We start from the raw sequence: 4,947 nt of genomic DNA, 5'->3' as shown, positions 1-4,947 counted from the left end.
CACTTCGCCCACTTCGTCCACTTCCTCCACTTCCTCCACTTCCTCCACTTCGTCAACTTCGTCAAGTTCGTCCCCTTCGTCCACTTCCTCCACTTTCTCCACTTCCTCCACTTCGTCAACATCTTCCACTTCGTCCCCTTCCTCCACTTCCTCAACACTTTCCACTTCTTCCACTTCCTCCACTTCATTCACTTCCTGAACATCTTCCACTTCGTCAACATCGTCCAATTTTTCGACTTCCTCCACTTCGTCCACTTTATCCACTTTGTCAACTTCGTCCACTTCGTCAAGTTCGTCCACTTCTTCCACTTCCTCCACTTCCTCCGCTTCGTCCACTTCGTTCACTTCCTCAACTTCCTCCACTTCGCACACTTCGTCCACTACATTCACTTCTTCCACTTTGTCCACTTCCTCCACTTCGTCCACTTCGTCAACTTCATCAACTTCTGCCACTTCGTCCACTTCGTCAACTTCGTCCACTTCCTCCACTTGGTCCTGTTCTTCCACTTCCTCCACTTCGTCCACATTCTCCACTTCGTCAACTTCGTCCACTTCGTCACGTTCGTCCACTTCCTCCACCTCCTCCACTTCCTCAACTTCGTCAAGTTTGTCCACTTCCTCCACTTCCTCCATTGCGTCCACTTCCTCAACATTGTCTATTTCCTCTACTTCCTCAACTTCGCTCACTTCATCCACTTCTTCCACTTCATCAACTTGGTCCACTTCCTCCACTTCCTCCACTTCCTCCACTTCGTCAACTTCGTCCACTTCGTCCATTTCGTCCATTTCGTCCACTTCGTCAGGTTCGACCACTTCCTCCACTTCCTCCACTTCCTCCACTTTGTCCGCTTCGTCCACTTCGTCAACTTCGCCCACTTCGTCCATTTCGTCCGCTTCGTCAACATCCTCCATTTCGTCCACTTCGTCCACTTCCTCAACTTCCTACACTTCGTCAACTTCGTCCACTTCGTCAACATCGTTTACTTCGGCGACTTCGTCAACTTCGTTCACTTCGTCCACTTCCTCCACTTCCTCCACTTCGTCATCTTTGTCCACTTCATAATCTTCCTCTTCCACTTCGTCCCATTAGTCAACTTCTCCGCTTCGTGCACTTTGTCCACTTCGTTATGTTCGTCACCTTCGTCCACTTCCTCCACTTCCTCCACTTCCTGCACTTCGTTAACTTCTTCCACTTCGTCCACTTCGTCAAATTCGTCCACTTCCTCCAGTTCGTCAACATCGTCCACTTCCTCCACTTCCTCTGCTTCATTCACTTCCTGCACTTTTCCCACTTCGTCAACTTCGTCCACTTCGTTCACTTAGTCCAGTTCTTCCACTTCCTCCTCTTTGTCCACATTCTCCACTTCCTCCAGTTCGTCAAGCTCGTCCACTTTGTCGACTTCGTCAAGTTCGTCCAATTCCTCCACTTCATCAAGTTCGTCCACTTCCTCCACTTCCTCCATTTCGTCCATTTCCTCCACTTCCTCCACTTCCTCCACTTCCTCCACTTCCTCCATTTCATCCACTTCCTCCACTTCATCAACATCGTCCATTCCCTCTACTTCCTCCTCTTCATTTAATTCATCCACTTCTTCCACTTCGTCAACTTTGTCCACTTCCTCCACTTCGTCCACTTTGTCAACTTCATCCACTTCCTCCACTTTGTCCACTTCTTGCACTTCGTCCACTTCTTCCACTTCCTCCACTTCCTCCACTTCGTCCACGTCGCCAACTTCGTCAACTTCGTCAACTTCGTCCCCTTCGTCCATTTCGTCCACTTCGTCAGGTTCGCCCACTTCCTCCACTTCCTCAACATCGTCCATTTCCTCCACTTCCTCCACTCCATTCACTTCATCCACTTCTTCCACTTCGTCAACTTTATCGACTTCGTCCACTTCGTCCACTTCGTCCACTTCGTCCACTTTGTCCACTTCGTCCATTTGGTCCACTTCGTCAAGTTCGTCCACTTCCTCCACTTTGTGTATTTCGTCCACTTCGTCAGCTTCGTCAAGTTCGTGAACTTTTTCCACATCGTCCACTTCCTCCACTTCATCCATTTCCTTCACTTCGTCCTCTTTGTCCACTTCCTCCACATAGTCAACTTCGTCTACTTCTTCCACTTTGTCCACTTCCTCCACTCCCTCCACTTCCTCCACTTCCTCCACTTCTTCCACTTCCTCCACTTCGTCCATGTCGTCAACTTCGTCCACTTCGTCCACTTCATCCTCCTCGTCCACTTCATCCTCCTCGTCCACTTCGTCGACTTCGTCCTATTCGTCCACTTCCTCCACTTCATCCACTTCCTCCACTTCGTCAAGTTCTTCCACTGCCTCTACTTCGTCCACTTCCTCCACTTCGTCCACTTCCTCTCCTTCACTTCTTCCATTTCGTCCTCTTCCTCCAGTTTCTCCACTTCTTCCATTTCGTCAACTTCTTCCACTTCGTCCATTTCGTCCACTTCGTCAAGTTCGTCCACTTCATTCACTTCGTCCACTTCCTCCACTTCGTCCACGTCGCCAACTTCCTCAACTTCGTCCATTTCGTCCACTTCGTCAAGTTCGTCCACTTCCTCCACATTGTCAAGTTCGTCCATTTCGTCCACTTCCCCCACTTCCTACACTTCGTCCACTTCCTCCACATCCTCCATTTCGTCCACTTTCTCCACTTCCTCAACATCGTCCCTTTGCTCCACTTCCTTCACTCCATTTACTCCATCCCCTTCTTCAACTTGGTCAACTTTTTCCACTTCCTCCTCTTCGTCCACTTCCTCCACTTCGTCCCCTTCTTCACCTTCTTCTTCCACTTCGTCAAATTCGTCAACTTCGTCAAGCTCGTCCCCTTCGTCCACTTCGTCAAGTTCGTCCTCTTCGTACACTTCCTCCACTTTGTCAACTTTTTCGATTCATCCACTTCGTCCACTTCCTCAACATCGTCCATTCCTCCACTTCATTCACTTCCTACACTTCTTCCACTTCGTCAACTTCGTCCACTTCGTCTGCTTCCTCTACTTTGTCCACTTGGTCAACTTCGGCAACTTCGTCCACTTTATCAACTTCGTCCACTTCGTCAAGTTCGTCCACTTCGTCAACTTCGTCCACTTCGTCAACTTCGTCCAGTTCCTTCCACTTCGTCCATTTCCTCCACTTCCTGCACGTCGTCAACTTCGTATACTTCGTCCACTTCGTCAAGTTCGTCCACTTCGTCCACTTCCTCCACTTCCTCCACTTCCTCCAATTTGTCCAGTTTGTCCACTTTGTCAACTTTATCCACTTCGTCAACTTCGTCCACTTCGTCAACTTCGTCCACTTCGTCCATTTCGTCCACTTTGTCAAGTTCGTCCAGTTCTTCCACTTCCTCCACTTCGTCCACATTCTCCACTTCCTGCACTTCTTCCACTTCGTCAACTTCGTCCACTTCCTCCATTTCGTCAACTTTGTCCACTTCGTCCATTTCGTCCACTTCTTCAAGTTCGTCCACTTCCTCCACTTTGTCCACTTTGTCCACTTCGTCCACTTCGTCACTTCGTCAACTTCTTCCACTTCGTCCACTTAGTCAACTTCGTGCACTTCTGCCACTTCCTCAACATCGTCCACTTCCTCCACTTCATTCACTTCCTGCACTTCTTCCACTTCGTCAACTTCGTCCACTTCCTCCATTTCGTCAACTTAGTCGACTTCGTCCATTTCGTCCACTTCGTGAAGTTCGTCCACTTCCTCCACTTCCTCCACTTCGTCACGTTCGTCCACTTCCTCCACCTCCTCCACTTCCTCAACATTGTCCATTTCCTCTACTTCCTCAACTTCACTCACTTCATCCACTTCTTCCACTTCGTCAACTTCGTCAACGTCGTCCACTTCGTCAACTTCGTCCACTTCGTCAAATTCGTCCACTTCGTCAACTTCGTCAACTTTCTCCACTTCGTCCAATTCCTCCACTTCCTACACTTCCTCCACTTCGTCCACTTCTTCCACTTCCTCTACTTCCTCCACTTCCTCCACTTCGTCAATTTCGTCAACTTCCTCCACTTCATCCACTTCCTCCACTTCCTCCACTTCCTCCACTTGCTCCCCTTCCTCCACTTCCTCCATTTCGTCCACTTCCTCAACATTGTTGATTTCCTCCACTTCCTCCGCTTCATTCACTTCGTCCAATTCATCCACTTCCTTCATTTCCTCACTTCGTCGATTTGGTCCACTGCGACCACTTCGTCTACTTCCTCCACTTCCTCCACTTCCTCCACTTCATCCACTTCCTCCACTTCGTCCACTTTGTCAACTTCGTCCACTTCGTCCACTTCCTCCATTTCGTCAACTTCCTCCACTTCCTCCACTTCATTCACTTCATCCACTTCATCCACTTCTTACACTTCTTACACTTCTTCCACCTCGTCAACTTTGTCCACTTCGTCCACTTCGTCCACTTCGTCCACTTCGTCCACTTCGTCTACTTCCTCCACTTCATCCACTTCCTCCACTCTATCAACTTCGCCCACTTCGTCCACTTCTTCCACTTCGTCCACTTCCTCCACTTCTTCCACTTCCTCCACTTCCTCCACTTCCTCCACTTCGTCAACTTCGTCTAGTACGTCCACTTCCTTCACTTCGTCAAGCTCGTCCACTTCCTCTACTTCCTCCACTTCCTCCACTTCGTTCACTTCTTGCACTTCCTCTACTTCGTCCACTTCCTCCACTTCCACCAGTTTGTCCACTTCGTCAACTTCGTCCACTTCGTCCATTTCGTCCATTTCGTCCACTTCGACCAGTTCTTACACTTCCTCCACATTCTCCACTTACTCAACATCTTCCGTTTCCTCCACTTCTTCCACTTCATTCACTTCCTCCACTTCGTCAACTTCCTCCACTTCCTCCACTTCCTTCACTTCGTCCACTTCCTCCACTTCGTCCACTTCGTCCACTTTGTCCATTTCGTCCACTTCGTCAAGTTCGT

Source organism: Vigna umbellata, chromosome 9, assembly GCF_029865625.1.
Source record: "Vigna umbellata cultivar VRB3 chromosome 9, Vumbellata_1.0, whole genome shotgun sequence".
NCBI lineage: Eukaryota > Viridiplantae > Streptophyta > Magnoliopsida > Fabales > Fabaceae > Vigna > Vigna umbellata.
This window is presented reverse-complemented; position numbering follows the sequence as displayed.